This window comes from Saccopteryx leptura, chromosome 2 (genome assembly GCF_036850995.1).
Source record: "Saccopteryx leptura isolate mSacLep1 chromosome 2, mSacLep1_pri_phased_curated, whole genome shotgun sequence".
NCBI classification, from domain to species: domain Eukaryota; kingdom Metazoa; phylum Chordata; class Mammalia; order Chiroptera; family Emballonuridae; genus Saccopteryx; species Saccopteryx leptura.
In genome coordinates, this window is record NC_089504.1 from 220,802,666 (window position 1) to 220,822,987 (window position 20,322).

Sequence of the window (20,322 nt, forward strand, 5' to 3'; positions counted from 1 at the left end):
ATTAAAGTTTTCCACTACTATAACATTCATAGATCTAATCTTTTTCTTGAATTAGTAGTGGCTATTACATTTGACCAAAGATAGACATCAATGAGACAGTTTCCATTGTGTCTATAAAATGGCATTATTCTGCCTTTCTTCGATGTCCACGTAGCCTTGTCTTAAATGTGGTTACTGAGTTGGGAGTTGATGTCTACTCTAGAAATTACAGGTGCTGGACTGGGTGTGTAAGGACCAGAGAGTCTGACTATGCGACCTCCAGGCATAAGATGTTATTCAACTTCCTCACCCTCTGTTTCCTTATTTGCGCAATAATGTGGGAGGCACCAGATAATCTCGGAGAGTCTCTTAAACTAAAACCCATCTTGAGCGACATTATAACCTGTGCTCTTCAGAATTTGTCTGCCGCGCTTCCTCCTCTATTCCCAATCCCTGGCATATAGGAGGCACTAAATAAGCATTTGTAGAGTAAACAAAGGGATAAATAAATGAGATCCATAGAGAAAAATAAAATCTGATTGATCCTTTTCTACAGAAATAAAACAAAGTTCTTGCTTCAATGGCTAGAAACTACGAAGAAAATAATATTTCCACCTGCTTTATTGTGCTGTTTCTGTATTGGCTGCATAAAGCAGCAATAATAATGTCTCCTTAGACTTACAAATAAATATTTATACAATAAAATATACTTCCCTCAATGGTATAAGGGTTGCCTGCACCTCAGTTTCTGATGGAGAAAAGAAATGCACTGTATTCATAGGATCATAGAGGGCTCTCCTGACCTCAGCGTGAATCTTGGGAACAGGCTGACTTGACACATCCAGCTCAGGGAAGTACTGTACATTCTTCCAGAAGCCTGAATACAGAAAGCCCCTTTGCAGCTGATCAGGAACAAGTCACCTGGACCTTTCTCGACAGAGTAAATCAGCTTTGAGGCACAGAGCCCACACCCCTCCCCTGGGAAGGAGTGTGCCCAGCCTTGGAAGCACTAAACTTTCCACAAGGAAATAAGGCTAATGAGAGATGTTGTCCAAAGCTGGGGATGTGGACTCCGTTGGAGGCTGGAGGCCAAGCCATGTGTTAGGCTGCAGGGACAGTTAGGGAAGCTCGCATCCCCAAAGGCTGGGACCCAGGAAGCCAAATAAAAGAGAAAGTGCCCCTGAGTGAGCTTGGCACTGAGAAGGAGGGGTCTGCCTTGGAAGGTTCATGAGGTCCACGCTGTGGGAGACGCCCTCCTTGACCTTTTACCAAAAGGCATTGTTCTCACTTCCGTGGCCTGCTTCTTAGTCTCTGCTCTGCTCTTTCCCTCCCATTCAGCCAAGCAGCACACTCCTCTTAGACTGGGGCTGTCTACGAAGGGCCCAGATTCCCCGGCTGACCCTTGTGCAGCACATACTCAGCAAGTAGTTTTGGTTTGCTGTTTCCTGTTTCTTTCAGAAGAAGAAAGTTTTTAATTCCTCTGTTTTTGCCTTTATTAGGTAGAATCATCCCAAATGAAATCTACAAGCAGTTATATTCTCAACTATAATTCACAGAACTGATCTGTAAAGAAAACCTAATCAATACACAAGCATGGGCCCAGCCTTTTTTTGCTTCTTTCTTTTTTTGGTTCATCTCCTCCCGAAGGATGTGTGTGGCCAGCGCTGTTGACACAGGTAGTGAGCAGTGCCTGTGTGGATGTGGCGATAGACTTTGATTATCCAGAAAATCTCTTAAAAGATACCATCATTAATTAGATGTTTTTTTCTATTCCATTTTGGAGCAAAAAGAAGACAATGACAAAACAGGATGATATGTCATATCTTGGTTAAATATAAGTTTTATGTCCTCATTATCTTAGCTGTGATCTCCAGAGCATGGTACATACACACACAATGATCTATCAAAATAAGCAAAAATATTTGTATTTATCTTTTATACTAGAAAAGTAAAAAATATACTTCACTAATATTTAATGCATATGGACTAAAACTGTGTGGCAGAGATTTTCTAGTCTCACCCAATAACCATGAGCTCCATCTTTTCCAGCTTCCTTTGCAGTTTTGTTGGAGCTAATAAGGGTGAAGGTCATGTCAGGGTCTGTGAGGACTTGGGCTTTGACTGTGGTGGGAGGCATGCCATCTGCACAAGGAGGAGATAGGGTGTGCTTTCAAAGGCCCTCTGGCTGTGCATTGACATGGGACAGTGAGCACAGACCAGGTAGCAGGCATTGCATTTGCAACAGGGATGTTTATCCACTTTTCTTTAGTAGCAAAATTGATTCTAGATGCGTAACTGAGTCTTGAGCAAGCGATCACTGATGCCATCACAATTAGCACACTTAAAAACTGAAAAAATTAAGATGCTTACAAACCAAAACCTAAAGACAACTACCTAATTTTTTATTTGTTTATGCTTAAAGTTACTGGATATTTAATACTTCAAAAATTCCACTAAGATTAATAATAATCATTTAGAAGTTCTTTTGAAGTCTCTTACTTGATAGCAAAACCCTCATTCAAATCCTTGAGGAAAAATGACATAACTGATACGTAGGAACTAATTTATATCAACAAATTAACACTTTCTATTGTCAACAAATATAAGAGAGATTTTACTAAAATTTTAAAGATGAAAATATCAGAATAAATTATGTGGTAGAGAATATTAGCGATACAGTTGGATGAAATCTCAGATGTTCCCAGTGCCACGTTATATATGTGCTAAATTTTGTTCTAGGAGAGATATGCATGATAAACAACATTATTTTATGAGCCATCAACTGAAAGCCTTATTGGAAAAGAAGACATCTTTATAAGAGTAATTCTTAACATAAAAATTTCTGATGAACACAATAGTTTGGCAGAAGAAGAGCCTGACTTTGACTGAATTTTAAAAATAATTTCTAGGTGAAGATTACTGGGCTAGCCCACTCATGAAGTTCATACACTGTACTCTTTTAAAAGCAAGCTGCTGCAAAGATTAGTTGCATTTATAAAGGTAAAACCTGTGCATCTTTTATTGATTGCTTGTAACAATTTACCACAAATGTATTGGCTGAAAACAACACACAATTATTATCTCCTAGGTGCTGCAGTCAAGAGTTCAGGCATGGTGTAGCTCGGTCTAAGGCATCAATGTCTCAAAGTGAAGGTCAAGGTCAGGGTCTGATCCAAGTCCCAACTGGGAAAGGCTCTGTTGTTGGAAGGGTTCTGTTCTTCACTGGCTGTAAGACTGAGGGTCTCAACCACTGGCTGGCTGTCAGGGGAACCCTCAGTTCCTGACAATGTGGGCCTCTCCACACACCAGCTTAATTCATCAAAGCTAGCAAGGGAGTCAGTAGAGACAGTCACTAGCTGGATAGCAGTTAGAATCTTATGTAATATAATCAAAGATCCCATCATCTTTGCCATATTCCATTGGTTAGAAGCAAGCCTCAGGTCCTGCCCACACTCAGGGGAAGGAGAGTCCACAGAGGAATGGGCACCAGGTGGGGGCGGATCATGGAGCTACCTTATACTCTGCCTACCATGACCTGTGAAACTTAGTAGAATAACCATATAACACTGCAATGATTCAGCAGTGACCAAGAAAATCACTCATTAGGATAGAGTTTCAATGGCTATTTTATGAGAAAATACTTAATAGGGTTGTCAAAATTCAAAAGCAATCATTTTTGTTTCCTTCGTGAAATGACCAGTGTACCAGAAAACCAACTGACAATTTTAACACTACCGAGAAGATGCTTTGAAAAGAAAAGTTAACATTTTGCTTTAAAAACAATTAAGAAATGACGACAGAGACACACAAGGAAGATAAATGGAGAATGAGGAAGTTGATTACCTTAAAATTGTAAAGGGCTTAGGATTAGGATATTTAGAAGGGAGTAATATTTCTCTGAATTTAATTTTATGTGTATACAGTATTTGGTTTTTTGAAACATGTTATTGTTCAATATCTTTTTAAAAATAAAATTGAATCAGTAAGGCTGAGAGGGGGGAATAAAATATAAAACTTTTATTCTCGTAAACAGTAGGAAAAAAGAGAGAAAAGTTCTCTGTTTCCATTCCCATCAACACAGAAAAATAAACCAAATATTCTCTACCAATTTCAAAGAACAAGGTTTGAAAAGAACTTTTGTTGTTTGAGCTCTGCATTGTTTTATGTTTTGATAGGGATAGGAATAGAAAAATTCTTTCCAAATCTACTTTGGTGGCAAAGATTATTTTAAAAAGTTTTTTTAAAAAAAGGAGAGAAAGTGAGAGAAATAAATATCTGTAGAGAAAGTATTTTGAAAATGAATGTTTAAAAAAATGAATGGTTGCAAATGTTGCTCAAAACAGTGTAAATGTTTCACCTATAAAAACTTTAACATCTGCAGAGAAAATGAAATTGGAAAGAATTTGAAACATTTTAATAAGGAAATTTAGTGAGTTTTGAATCCATTTGTTAAATTTAAATGTACTAATATGTTTATTTAATTTAGCTTTTATGTATTTGGTGTGTGGGGGGAGACAGAGAACCACACACACACACACACACACACACACACACACACACACACAACACATGTATTGGTCCCCCAATAAATAATAGTTGAAGGCTAACTGTAACCTTTGGTTGCATAGCTTGCTCAGAAGAAGCAGCAGCTCTTGCAAGAACATCCTGAAACCCCTAGAGGTGACCAATGTCAGCCTATCGATGAGATGCACCTTGGACACGAATAGATGTGTCCCTATAGGCCCTGAGAAGTGTTCTGGTCTTGGAACAGGAAATAAATTTACTCTTGGGTTTTAAATCAACTTAATTTCAGCTCCACTTAAGTTTAAAAGTATTTACCATGCTAAATTAGTTCTGGTTCATGCTCTGTTATGATGTGTCCTCTTAATAATGGAAAAATTAATTAATTGGCTAAAGACCTATGTGTAACTAGATTAATTGAAAGGGCAGAAGAGCCAGCATGAATCTCCAGATGCATTTTTTTTCTCATACTCGGGGCACAGTCTGAACCGCTTAATTAAGCACAGACCACAGCTCCAGTACCGACCCGGTGAGGCTGCCAGTCCGGGCCACGTGCCTCCACTCCATTCCCCGGATAGACGCCTCGGTTTCATAGTAACTCATAGTGCAGAGCCAGCGCTGCTCATTAACTCACCTGCTGCTTCTCGAAAATGTGTTTGTTTTTAGTACCTATGCACCCTTGATTTAATGAATAAATGAGTTTTATACATTTGTGTGAAATGGTACAATGAGGGCGAACAAAAATACGCAAACTTCGCTCTTCTCAGGACACTGGGTTCAGCTCCTGCACGGTTGCTGTCTGCAAACTGTGCTCCGTGGAGGAGTCGTGTGTGCGTGTACTCCACAGTCACACGTGACCACATATTTTGGACTGTCTGTCTGCTTCTCATCTGGATAGTCACTAAGTAAAATTTCATATGAATGCTCTTTAAAGTCTTATGGTTGGGAAACCTACTCACTTCTGTTTAACCTAGCAGTTCCTAACCCTCTTGGACCGTGGGACAGCTAGTCTTTTTTTTTTTTTTTTTGTATTTTTCTGAAGCTGGAAACGGGGAGAGACAGTCAGACAGACTCCTGCATGCGCCCGACCGGGATCCACCCTGCACGCCCACCAGGGGCGACGCTCTGCCCATCTGGGGGCGATGCTTTGCCCCTCTGGGGAGTCGCTCTGTTGCGACCAGAGCCATTCTAGCGCCTGGGGCAGAGGCCAAGGAGCCATCCCCAGCACCCGGGCCATCTTTGCTCCAATGGAGCCTTGGCTGCGGGAGAGGAAGAGAGAGACAGAGAGGAAGGAGAGAGGGAGGGGTGGAGAAGCAGATGGGCGCTTCTCCTGTGTGCCCTGGCCGGGAATCGAACCCGGGACTTCTGCACACCAGGCTGACACTCTACCACTGAGCCAACCGGCCAGGGCCGGGACAGCTAGTCTTAATAGAATTCTGTCTCAGCTTGGGCTTCCCTGATATTCTACTGCAAGAAGTTTATTTGGGGGTTGATCCAAAGAAGCACCAATCGGAGCGTGAAAGATGAGAAAGGCAAGGAAAAACTGCAAATAAAATATGTATTATTAAGCAAACCACCACCATGGTTCTTGCTGGGGAGCTGAAAGCCGGTACAAGCAAGAGAAGGGCAATCATGTCCAGTCATGTCCGGCCTGCTGTGCACAGGCAGAGGGCTCAGGGGCAGGGAGAAGCCCTCTTGCAAAGAGATGTGAGGGGAAGACCCAAAAGGCTGTTGGAGGGGCACCAATGTCTGCTACAAACTTTTTTACCCTTGGAACATTCAGGTGTTTCAAGTGTGGGAAACACTGGCATCTACTAATATATTGGGCTTCGGACAGGTGAGTGGTGACAGCTTAGACGTACTTGGCCCCAGGGGAGGAGACAGAGTCGGCTGAAGGAGTGAAACTCTGCAGAAGGAAAGGGCTGAGAGTGGACTGGGTGACAGATGGAACCCTAGAACTCGAATCCAGTGCTCACAAAGTTTTGTCTTGGGTTTTAACCATGCTGGGAAGAAGACAAGAAAATTGAAGAAAGATTTTGGAGCTGGGAAAAATCATACCTCCAGCTTTTCTCCAGGAAACTGACAATTAAAAAACTCAGAGTGTTCTTCTAATAGAAATAAACCAGAAATAAAGTAACTGGCACCAAAAGGCAAAAACAACAGGTAATGGATTTTGAATGTGTTTCAGAGATCTGAAAGTAACGTATAAGAGAATGTCCCTTCCAATAGCTCAACATTAGGGTGGCCTCTGGAGGAACCAAAAAGGTCTGTTACTCGCCTGTGCAGGCAGAACTGAGATACTCACAAGAGCTCTCACTGTGAGGTCTCAGAGACATAGAAGAAACTGTGGTCACTTAGCTGATGTGAGAATGTTTTTTTCTTTTTTTTAAGTGAGAGGAAGAGAGGCAGAGAGACAGACTGCCACATGTGCCCTGATTGGAATATTCCTGACAAACCCCCTATGAGTGATACTCTGCCCATCTAGGGTCATTGCTCAGTAACCAAGCTATTTTTAGCACCGGAGGTAGAGGATCCATGGAGCCATCCTCAGTACTTGAGGCCAACTCACTCAAACCAATCAAGCCATGGCTGTGGGAGAGGAAGAGAGAGAAAGAGAGTGAGAAGGAGGAGGAGGGGTGGAGAAGCAGATGGTCGCTTCTCCTATGTGCCTTGACCAGGAATCAAACCCAGGGCATCCACATGCCAGGCTGATGCTCTTCCTCTGAGCCAACCTGCCAGGGCCATGTGAGAATTTTAATATAAGAAATCTTCTGGGAGGCTTCACATGGCCAACAGATGAAGAAATGTCTCCAAGAAAGGAATACTCACTGTGGTAAACACCTTCCCCAGCTGTGAAGCTGGTGCTTAGATAGGTTAAGATGTGCATTAAGTGCACTGAGGGACAAAACGGAAGGTGAAAATGGGGAGAGACTTTGAATCATCTTGCAGGCTTAGCACTGGAAAGGAAAGAAGGAAGGGAGAAAAGTTGGATAAGGAATAGTCTTGGACTGCAGAAACGCTCCTAAGGTTTTGGTCAGACCAGTGGTGCATCCTCAAGTCAAAGACATCTGTTAGAAGAATCCTGCATCTTGTCCCCTGAGGGTGTGTTACCACCCTGTCACACTATGAACTGGTCGGGAGCTGTCTTCAGGACACGTGGCCTCCATGTGGCCAACACGTTCCTGCACCAGAAGAGCTGAGCCGTGCATTTTTACAGGCACCCCATACTTACCTAATGTTTACTATTCGCCAGGCTGTTTGCCCTCACTTAATTTACACATCAGCCCCAGGACATTGGCACTTGTATGAAGCTCACTTTACAAATGATTCTATCACTGAAAATACTAAGGGACTCTTCTCCAGCAGGTCAAGTAAGATCAAGTTTATTTCTATTCTGTTCTAACATCATTCTTTAATCCTGGAGTCATTGTGTTGTTGTTGTTATTATTTTGTTTTATTTTACTATCTGTTTCCAATGCTCTTTTTAAAATCCTTACTTTCTAAATCTTTATTGTTTAATAGAACTCTTTGAGATAATGGAAAAGTTTCATATCTGTACAAGATGGGGCAAAAGTAAGTTAACAGTTATGAACATGTGAAATACAGTTTATTCTTGTATTATTATTTAGTAATTATTGTATTATTTTCCATATAAACAACTGTAAACCTACTTTTGCTTCACCCAATATCAACATAGTAGACACTGGCCCCATGTGCTACCAAGTAGTTGAAATGTTGCTAATCAGATTATAGAACCTAATTTCTCACTGTATTTAACTTGAATTTGTTTCATTTAAATTTGACTTTAATTTTAAATAACCACAGGTAGCTAGTTGTAACTGTACTGGGAAGTGTGGCTTTCAGATCCACCAAGAAAACAGGGAGAAAACAGCTCTCAGAGGGTGCCTTCTCTTAGGGCAGGCACTAGTCAGAACCCTGGTGTGGAGTCTGCCTTACAGGCTCAGGAGAAGATCTGTCTCCTAGGCATGACCTCTCTCCTAGGCATGACCTAGATCTGTCTCCTAGCATGACCTCTCTCCTAGGCATGACCTACAAGACAGCTCAAAAAACCACAGGGAGAATTTAATTTATAATAGGATACATATAAGCCAAGCAATGCAATAAGCCAAGTTTCTTGGGCTGACATGATCAGCAGAGTCCCCTCCCTACAGCCGAGTTGACAAGGAATTAAATAACTAAAGAAAATGTTACATAAATTTACATTAGGAAATTATAGCAGATAACCCAATTTTCTAATGTGGGCAAAGGGCTTGAAAGGACATATCTCCAGAGAAGTCATATAAATGGAAAATAAGCACGTGAAAAGATTCTCGAGATCATTGATCATTAGGGAAATGCAAATCAAAGCCCCAATGAGATACCACTTCACATGCATTGGAAAGGCTATTAATTAAAAAAAGAAAAGAAAATAACAAATGTTAACAAAGATGTGTAGAAACTGGCATCCTCATACATTGCTGTTGGAAATCTCAAAGGATTCAGCTGTTGTCAAGACATTTTGGCAATGTCTCAAAAAGTTCAACATAGAAATACCATTTGATCCAGCAATTTCACTTCCAAGTTCATATCCAAATGAACTGAAAGGAGGAACTCAAGCACATTCGTGCACACCAATGTTCTGGCAGCATTACTCACAGAAGCCCACTGGTGGAAACAACCTAAATATCCATCAACAGAGGAACAGATTAACAAACTGTGTCATATCCATACAATGGAATATTATTCAACCTTAAAAAAAGAAGGCAATTTGGACACATGCTACAATGTGGATGAACCTTGAGAACATTATGCTAAATGGAAGAAGCCAGAGATAGAGAGATAAATATTGCATTGTTCCACTTATATGATGTATCTCAAATATGCAAGCTAACAGAAACAGAAAGTAGAATAGTGGTCATCAGGGTCTAAGAGGAGAGAGAATGGGGTGTTATTATTTAACGGGGACAAAGTTTCTGTCTGAGACATGATAACGTTCTGGAAGTAGATTTTGGTGATAGTAGCACAAAGTGTGAATATACTTAATGCCACAGAATTGTACACCTAAAAATGGTTAAAATCTTAAATTGTATGTTATACATCTTTTACCATGATGAAAAAAATACAAGAAAAAATTTATGTGATGAAAATACTAAAATCTCAAAATGTAGATGTCTAAACTGTTGCTTCCTATAGTCAGAAGGTGCATATGAAAAGCCATCTCATAATGAGAAGGTTTCTAGATGACCATGTCATTGGACCAGAGTGAAGAGGGTAGGTGGACAAAAGAATTACTTAGGAGCTACGACCTTACCAATGGGTCTATCTCCTCTTTAGACTTTTAACCACATCCTCAAAAGCTACAACTAGGTCAGTGGGACCAGACAACTGAAAACCCATTTGGCTCCTCCCCTGGGCCAAAGAGATCTTTCTTCTCCATGGGCAGTGTCAACATTCCTCTGCTGACTTTTCTTTTCTTTACTTACAGGGATGACTGATCTGGCCTACTCTGGTTGACACATTCTTTCTTTAAACACACTCACACTTTCAACAAAATTACTGTTACCAACCTCTACGCCATCCTGTCTCATTAAAGTGACTCTAGCTTTGTCCTCTTTGAACTGTTTTGTGTTTACTTGGTCACTTAGAAGTTCTTGTTCAGGGGAAGAGTGGCTGAGTCTCTGCAGACCCCTTTCATAGCAGGAACCACAAGACTGTGTCCTCCTCCTGACCTCCTTCAGAGCAGGTAGAGCCCTCCACATCTTTACCTGTGTGGGAAAGAAGGAAGAAGTCAATGCAACTCATTTGGAGCACTTTACATGCCACCTAATTGATGAAATGCTATAAAAAAAGATTAGGACAGAATTATTGCCATTAATAAATAAAGATAAAACAACAAGGGCAGGCCTAATGTGCTTGGTTCCACTCTATATATCTTTCAAATCACCAACACCTTGTCCTCTAAGCAATTTATGATGCTAATGGCTCTAAGCATCATTCTTGCCGCTGGACACAATATCTCACAGCATCTGAGGAAGGAACAGTTTGCTCAAGGAAAGTTCTTGTTTTTGAGAGAATATACTATGCACTTCCCTGGAGTTTGCATAGCAAAAAATTAAATTCAGAGTCATTCCCAGGGCTCTAAGATCTGTAAGCTAGCAGGAAAAATGTGGCATCATTTACAGCAGAAGATGTATGCCATTGTAGCTGAAATTTCTTACTGCAAATATACTTTCGTATGTATCATCATTTTTATTTCAAATGACACTTTGTCATTCTCATGAGGCCAGTAGTACCAAAACATAACCTGTGGTTTTAACTTTTAGATGAGTCTATAAGTTCTTTTGTATGCTAGTTATTATTTTATACCCTATGAAAATAGGGTGGAACATTAACAAGCTTGCCCTTGTAACTAATTCTTTATATTAGTTGAAGACCTGATTGTGTTATCTGTGTCCTGTTTCACGTATAATAGAAAGATTGTTTTACTTTGAAGTAAAGTCATTTGGGATGATGGCAAGTGGTTGTACACAAAAGTCACAGGAGACAGAGGTTTGGGTATTTCTCCATTTCAGACTTTTTCAGGTTTTGAGGCCTGAGTTCATGAACAGTTTTACACAGTAATAGAGCAAGTCACATGACCTGACAAATAACTGTTGATGTTGTTAACACAAAGCTTTTAGAGAACAGAGAACTTCTGTCTTACCTGAATACAAGTGGGAAAATGACGACCATGACCTCTACTAGGAGTTTTGATAACGTTCTACAGTATTATGATTGAGAGTGTGACCAGGGACCAAGAAATGCTGGGTTCCTACCTTGCTAGTCACTTTTCCTCCAATAGGCTTCTCAAATAAGTTGCTCAGCCAAGAACAATAGCAAATGAAGGTCAGAGTATCAGGTTAGTAGCCGCTGCTCGAGCCCTTCCTGAGCTAGGGTGAAGGTTGTGCTGGATTTTGGGGCCACACATCTGCAAGTCTCTGCATCTGGTCTGACATGACTGAGCCCAGAGTGCAAAAGTACCAGCAGGGCACTGCCTATTTCTGCTTTCTTCTTGACTTCCCTCTGGGTCAGCTTCATTCCCCAGGTAGGGCCTCTGCTACGGGAGCCCAGTGTGTGCAGGTGTGCACTGCACCTGCTCAGCAACCATAAAAGAGAGCTGCTGGTCTGGCGAATGTGCAGGTTCACCTGTGATCTGGTCTGGCTTGAATCCCATGCCCAAGCCCAACCTCTCACTGGACGAGAGTTTGGAATATGCTGACCAGCATTCATGCCAGGAAGGGAGTCCAGCTATGCTGAGAGTCACGTGGACCAGGAGCAGAGAAACGACAGTTCTCCAAAGGAAAATGTTGTAGTGCCAGCCAAAGAATCAGGAGAGGGGAACACGAAAAACGGTAGATATCAAATCTTAGAAATAATATACGTGGGCATGCGAGAGAGAGGAGAGATCAACAGAGACCAACTCAGAGAGAGACAGAGACAGGGAGGCATAGCAAGCACTCAGTAAATAGTTGGGGGAAGTATGACGCTTTCTTTCAGCACCACTGCACTTACAAAGTTATAGACAGTGCAGCGGGCCCACAGCTGTGCCCTTCACTTGACCTTGAGCATTCTGGAATCAGGAGTGTGTTTTCATCACCTCTAACCATGTCACATGGAAACTCATCTTCGTCAGTTCGCAAGCAGGGTTGTGAAGTGAATTCTCAAGGATGTGTAGGGTTTACATGAAATACCCTTCAAGGCTTTTGCTTAGAAACTTTAGAAAATGATCCTGGAAAGTCTGCAATCCTGGTTCTCTGTCAAAGTAGAAACTGTGGGCGTCTTAGCACAATGCAACTCTGTGCATGATGAGGAGCTTGGTTTCCTGATGCTGCTACCCAATCCCAACCAGCTCCTTTATTTATTTATTTTAAAGATTTTATTTATTGATTTTACAGAGTGAGGAGATAGTGGATGAGTGAGAAGTATCAACTCACAGTTACTTCGCTTCAGTTGTTCATTGACTGCTTCTCAGGCAAGCCCAGGGTTTCAAACCAGCCCAACAAGCTCTTTTAAAACTGTTATCTCATGAAGGAAACAACATGACTCAGCACAGACTTGAACATCAGATGACCTCAAATCCCAATTTTACCACTCAGATGTTGGGAAAGTTACTTAACTTATGTCATCTTCTGTTTTCTTACCTGTAAGGATTAGTAGGCTGTATATAAAGTGCCTGGAATATGATAGCCATTCAATAAATGTTGACTCTCCCAGGCCTTGGTGAGGGACCTATTATAACCAACCTACTTCAGGCTGCCAAGGGACTCAGGATGGCGCTGGGAAGACCATGGGCACTGGGTGGTGAGATTGTCAAATCTCCCTCTGCCTCCTTCTTTTAAAGAATACATGTTATGGGGCCCTGGTAGGTAGGCTCAGTGGTCAAGTGTCGGCCCAGTGTGTGGAAGTCATCAGTTCAATTCCCAGCCAGGGCACACAGGAGAAGCACCCATCTGCTTCTCCACCCTTCCCCCTCTCCTTTCTCTCTATCTCTTTCTTCCCCTCCTGCGGTCAAGGCTCCATTGGAGCAAAGTTGGCCTGGGTGCTGAGGCTGGCTCCATGGCCTCCACCTCAGATGCTAGAATGGCTCCGGTTGCAACAGAGCAATGCCCCAGATGGGCAGAGCATTGCCCCATAGAGGGCAAGCCAGGTGGATCCTGGTCGGATACATGCAGGTGTCTGTCTCTCTGCCTCCCGCTTCTCACTTCAGAAAAATACAAAAAAAAAAAAAAAGAATACATGTGATGGCATTTAGGATTCCCTGGACAACCTGGGATAATCTGTCCATCTCAAGATCTTTGCCTTAATTACATCTGCAAAAACCTTTCTTCTTTCTTTCTTTCTTTCTTTCTTTCTTTCTTTCTTTCTTTCTTTCTTTCTTTCTTTCTTTCTTCTTTTTTTGCCTTACGAGGTCACATCCACAGGTTCTGGGGATTAAGGTATCTTTTAAGGGGCCATATTTTTTCAACCTTCCATGGAGGCCCTACTTCAAGCATAGGTCAAATCTGTGTCCCCATCAAAGTGTCCCAGAAACCATGCATTGGCATGGGCATTGGGCACTGGCCTGGCAACAGATATAATGTTCTGGCTTTTATTTGAAAAGTAGTCTTTGTGTCTACTACATTGTGTCTACCACATTTGTGTGTACTATACTGACCAGAATGCTAGAGGAAAAGAGGAGCCTCAGGCCTAGAATTCTTTGTTTAAGTTCCTTGACTGAACCACAGATGGTTCTATTAGAAATGATGGTTAACTATGAATAAAATCAGTCCTAAGAACCTTCAGAGTCCTGGATCTTCCTGAAGATTTGAATCACAAGAACTAACTTAAACACCATATCTGAATTGTTCTCAAACTTCCACTCAGCTGACCTAGAAATGAATTTTTCTGAAACAGAGAAAACCCTTTCGTATTTTGACAGCTACATTTTATTCCGGAAACAAGTTCGTCCCAGTTAGAGTAGAAGACAATTCTGATTACATTTTCTATTAAGAACAAGGTAATAGTTCTTAAGGAATCAAATCAAACTTATTTACAAACAGTCTTTTTTGAGCTCTGTGAAAGCTGGGAGACAGAATAGGCTGCCAGGTGTTAAGTCATTGCTAGTAATATTCTCACTGTTAACCCTTCTAACACATATGTGAGGTCTTTTTTTAACTCACTGATTTCTCACTTTCTTGGCTCACATGTGAGCATCTCTGTTTGCAATTAGTAGGACAAACACTCAAAATATCTCATTCTCTCATGTCCTTCTTTCAAAGAACCTCCAGTCAACTAGACAATATCACATTTGGTTTTGGTTTCCATTTCTCAAAGGATCAATGCTATTGAGTATCTTTTCCCATGCTTTCTGGCCATTTATATATCATGTTTGTAGAAATGTCTAAGCAAGCCCTTTCCCAATTTTAACTGGGTTACTTTCAGTTTTTAGGTTCTGAGTTGTAGGAGTCCATTATGTATTTTGGATATTAAGCCTCTGTCAATCCCCTGGTATGGTTTGAAAATATTTCCTCCCATCCCTTGGGCTGCCTTTTCACTCTGCGGATGGTGTCTTAGAATGCACAGCAGTTTCCCACCTTGGTGTGGTCTACTGTCCAGTTTCCCTTCTGTGGCTGGTCCTCCTACTGTGGTCAGCCAGTGCTTGGTTTTAAGAGTTTGTGTTTTTAGAGCATTTTTATGTTCTAAACATTTTATGTTTTTGTCAGCAAAATTGACAGCCAGAAACAGAGGTCATTCGTAACCCTGCTAGACTGACACATGTGTAGCCTCCCCCACTACCAACCTCCCCCACTGCTAACCTCCCCCACTACCAACCTCCCCCACTGTTAACCTCCCCCACTACCAACCTCCCCCACTACCAAGCTCCCCCACTACCAACCTCCCCCCACCAACCTCCCCCACTACCAACCTCCCCCACTACCAACCTCCCCCCCCACCAACCTCCCCCACTACCAACCTCCCCTCGCCAACCTCCCCCACTACCAACCTCCCCCCCACCAACCTCCCCCACTACCAACCTCCCCCCGCCAACCTCCCCCACTACCAACCTCCCCCCGCCAACCTCCCACACTACCAACCTCCCCCACTACCAACCTCCCCCACTACCAACCTCCTCCCACCAACCTCACCCCCACCAACCTTCCCCCACCAACCTCCCCCACTGCCAACCTCCCCCACTACCAACCTCCCCCACTGCCAACCTCCCCCACTACCAACCTCCCCAGTGCCAACCTTCCCCCCACCAACCTCCCCCACTGCCAACCTCCCCCACCAACCTCCCCCACTGCCAACCTCCCCCCACCAACCTCCCCCCACTTCCAACCTCCCCCACTACCAACCTCCCCCCACCAACCTCCCCCACTACCAACCTCCCCCCACCAACCTCCCCCACTGCCAACCTCCCCCACCAACCTCCCCCACTGCCAACCTCCCCCCACCAACCTCCCCCCACTTCCAACCTCCCCCACTACCAACCTCCCCCCACCAACCTCCCCCACTGCCAACCTCCCCCACTACCAACCTCCCCCACTGCCAACCTCCCCCACTACCAACCTCCCCCCCACCAACCTCCCCCACTACCAACCTCCCCCCACCAACCTCCCCCACTACCAACCTCCCCCCACCAACCTCCCCCACTACCAACCTCCCCCACTGCCAACCTCCCCCCACCAACCTCCCCCACTACCAACCTTCCCCCTGCCAACCTCCCCCAGTGCCAACCTTCTCCACTACCAACCTCCCCCCCACCAACCTCCCCCACTACCAACCTTCCCCCTGCCAACTTCCCCCAGTGCCAACCTCCCCTACTGGAGTGGTGCATTTGTCTCAACTGGTGAGTGGTCACTGACATGTTGTGATCCCTCAGAGGCTTTCATTTACACTAGGATCACTCTTGATTTGTGCATTCTATAGATTGAAAAAATGTATAATGTCATGTACCCACTGTGAGAGTATCGTACAGAACAGTTTCTACTCTATAATAGAATAGAAAATGCCTTAAAAATCTTCTGTGTCCTGCCTGTTCAACCCTCCACACCCCCAAACCCTGGCAACACTGATCTTTTCACTGGCTTCATAGTTTTGCCTTTTCCAGAATGTCCTATTGTTGGGGTCATACATTATATGACCTTTTCAGATTGGCTTCTTTCACTTAATAATGGGAATCTAAGCTTCCTTCATGTCTCTTCATGGCTTGATAGGTCACTTCTTTTTAGCAATGAATAATATTCTCTTGTCTGGGTGGACCACAATTTGCTAGTCCATTCACCTGCTACAGGACATCTTGGCTGCTTCCAAGTCTTGGCAATTGTGAATGTTATACACATCTCTGTAGGTTTTTCATCTCCTTTGGGTAAATACCAAAGAGTGTGGTTAAGAATATGTTTAGTTTTGTAAGAACCTGCCAAACTGCCTTCCACGGTGGCTACAACATTGTGCAATCCCACTAGCAGAGACTGAGGGTTCCTGTCCGTGCACACCGTCCCCAGCACTTGGTACTGTCTGTGTCCTGGATTTTGTGCATTCTATTAGGTGTGCAGAGGTGTCTCATTGTTGTTTTAATTTTTGTTTCACTGTTCACATAAGATATAGGGCATCTTTTCATATGTTTTTTGCCATCTGTCTATCTTCTCTGGTAAGGTGTCTGTTCATGTCCTTGGCCCATTTTTTTTTTTTTGAATAAAGTTATTTGTCTCCTCACTCTTAAGTTTTAAATGTTCTTCATTTATTTTGGATTAAGCCCTTCATCTTATGTATCTCTTGTCAATATTTCCTCCCAGTCTGTGGCTTGTCTTATTCTCTTAACAGTGTTTTCTGTTGCAGAACAGAAGTTTTTCACTGTAATAAAATCCAGCTTATCGGTTATTTCTTTCATGGATTGTGCCTTTGGTGTTGTATCTAAATATTCATTATCATACCCAAGCCAGGCCTTTCTTGTTTGCATACAACTCATGTGAGGACCTTGCCAAATGCCTATTCTGATGGAGTAGGTCACAGATGGGGACCAGGACTCAGAGTTTCTTACAAGCTCCCGAGCAAAGCTAACATGGCTGGCTCCCTGAGACAGTCTCTTACTAGCTGGGTGTGAGGAAGCAGGCACATCGTACCAGTTCCGTCAGTCATCAGTTACGGAGTACTGTCCATTCCCCAATCACTGGTTAATTACTCACTTAACAAAAGACAAAGACAAATTTTAATTTTATTGTCACAAGTCCATAAAGTAGATATTTTATTTATCAAGGACTTTTTTAGTCTTAGCTTCAAGTGGTAAAAACCCAACCAAAACTCATGCCATCAAAAAAAGAATTTTATTTATTTATTTATATTTTAGAGAAACACATCCCAGGAGTCTAGGGGTGAAGGTGGCCTTGGAGATTACAAGGATGAGGGTCTCCTGAAGGGTCATAACCCTGGTAGCCCTCTCCTCTCTCTCTTGTTTTTTTTTTGTTGTTGTTGTTGTTGTTCTCATTTAATCTCTCTCTTCCTCTTCCTCCTCTTCCTCCTCTTTCTCTTCCTCCTCCTCTTCTCATCCTCCTTGTCCCTCTCCCTCTCCCCATCCCCATCTCACTTATGCTCCGCTCTCTTTGGTTAATTCCTACTACAGGCAGGATTTTCCCTGTGCTATGGGAAATATGGCTGCCCATAGCAACTGAGGTGAGCGGTTTGGGTAGCCTGCTCCTGTTGCCCATCCAGTAAGAAGAAGAGCCAGGTTCCCCAAACCCTGTGACATGTGCTGTTTAGATGCATGTGGAAGGGTCTGGGAAACCCCATCTTGCACTTACTTAGGTCATGCTCACAATGGCCAAGTCAGCCGGTAAGGTAACCAAATGCTGGGTGAATTTGACTTTGGCCATGTTGGGAAAATGTTCTTAGCACCTGAGATCAAAGGCACGTTGCAATCACACCACATATTTTATTGGACAAGCTTGTCTTGGCCTCCTGCAACTGGTAATGAACAAAGAAAATTTCTCTCCTAGCATAGGATCCCCTGCAGAGAAAGGGTCTGGCATTATTGATGTTACCTGTGTTAGGAAGATGAAGACCCCAGCAGAACAGAGATGCAGGGACATGGGAAGCAGGCGTTGGGCCAGTACAGTGCAGATCTCAAGGTAATTTGCCCTGGGAAAGAGGAAAGAAATAAAGGGAGGAGGAGAGAGAGAAGGGAGCTTTCTCACAATATGAGATTGCAGCATGGTAAGTTTAAAGCAGCATCTGAAACGTGGAAGGTAGATATGAGACTATCATTATCTTGAGTGACCAGCTCCTGCCAGGGTCTCTCCCACTCATTCCTAAGATATCAGCTCAAAGGGCCCTTCCTCACTGGAAACCTTCTTGACTTTGATACCAGCCCTACTCCTAATTTTAGCCTCTCCTCATACCCTGCACGTTTCCTTCACATAATTATCGCAGTTTGTTGATGATATATGGCATAGCCCAGGGGTCCCCAAACTACGGCCTACGGGCCGCATGTGGCCCCCTGAGGCCATTTATCCGGCCCCCGCCGCACTTCTGGAAGGGGCACCTCTTTCATCGGTGGTCAGTGAGAAAATCATAGTTCCCATTGAAATACTGGTCAGTTTGTTGATTTAAATTTACTTGTTCTTTATTTTAAATATTGTATTTGTTCCCGTTTTGTTTTTTTACTTTAAAATAAGATATGTGCAGTGTGCATAGGGATTTGTTCATAGTTTTTTTTTATAGTACAGCCCTCCAACGGTCTGAGGGACAGTGAACTGGCCCCCTGTGTAAAAAGTTTGGGGACCCCTGGCATAGTCCTTCACGAATGACTCTTTTTCATTAAACTATAAGTCAATAAGAACGGTTTTGCTTCCTGTTATATCCCCAGTTCTCACATACCACATAGTAGATGCTCAATTAATAAATCTGGAATTATTATTTATTTTAAAAGTACTGTTCTAGGTGATTTTTATTTAGCCTAGATTAAAATAATGTGTAATAAGATTCCCTATTAACAATTATATAGCAATATAAACCAAATAACATAAATGGTTATTGGTGAGTAGTAGTATTGGGCAATTTTTTTTAATATTTTAACATTTTCTGATTTTTCTACAGTGAAAACTTTATTACGTAATGTCTAGGTTAATAAAAATGCCAAAGAGAAAAACTGCTGTGTTCTCAGTGATTGCATTTTTAAATTATCAGAAGTGTCTGGACATTTAGCCAACAGAGTCACCGACACTCCCCACCATCGCGTGATCCACTTTCTCCCCAGGAACACACCCTTCACTTGGTTAGCGCACACGGTCAAGGACTCCTGCGTTCTCAGGCTTGTATTCGCATGTGTCATTTACTAAAACGTTAGCAAAATTTAAATGGGTCCTTGAATCACTTCACCAAGTGGCATCAGACCAAATGCCTCCCACTTTCACACTTCCTAAAGAGGCTGGCTTCTGATGTGTCATGTCATTAAATAGAGCCCCCTCTGTCTTCAGAAATGTCTGCACACCTTGAGCCTGATTAAGCTACAGGGCAAAACAAGTGAGGGCGCCGAGAGCAAAGGTGAAAATCTGTCTAGTGGAAAACAGGAATAATGTAGGTGGAGGAGGATGTTGTCTATTAGAACTGGCAGATAAGGACTGGAAATATGAAATGGGTCATTCTCTTACCACTTACTCCCAGTTCCATCCTAATCATAGTGTGAGTCCCCAGCCTAGGAACCATCCTGTTGGGACAAACAGCACAGGTCATCCCTGCCTGAGGCTCTTTCTATCTTGTTTTATTTTTCTTCTATATTAATATATAGTTCTGATTCTCACCCTTAAATCACTGAATTGATTTACTTGGGCATCATATAAACACAAGTTTAAACTGATTACCAAGAAATGGAGGGAAACTGAGAAGCCCTGAACAGGGAGAAATGATGCAGGTTTGGTTAACCTACCTCTATAATGTATTTTTAATCTGTGGCCTGGTTTCCTTTCCACTCCCCCATCCCAGAATAGAGCATCGTTGCCGGAGACCTGAATGATTCTGGAAGGTAACCAATTTGTCTTCAGCCTCCAGCGTTCCCCCATGTGGATTTCAGTAAACTCAATAAATAAGACACTTTATTTATAAAATCAAATTAGCAATTCAACACCCTACAGTGGGATGCATATTCACAGGGTCTCCTTTGTGCTAGCCCTTGCATAGAGCACTCCATCCTGGAGGCTAAATTACCTACACAGATGAATTAAGAGTCAGTGACTCTTCCTGGGAGCCTACCTTGGAGCAAGACCTCACTGTCTGCTGGTGCCAGTGACTCAGACTTCACATGGGGCCTGT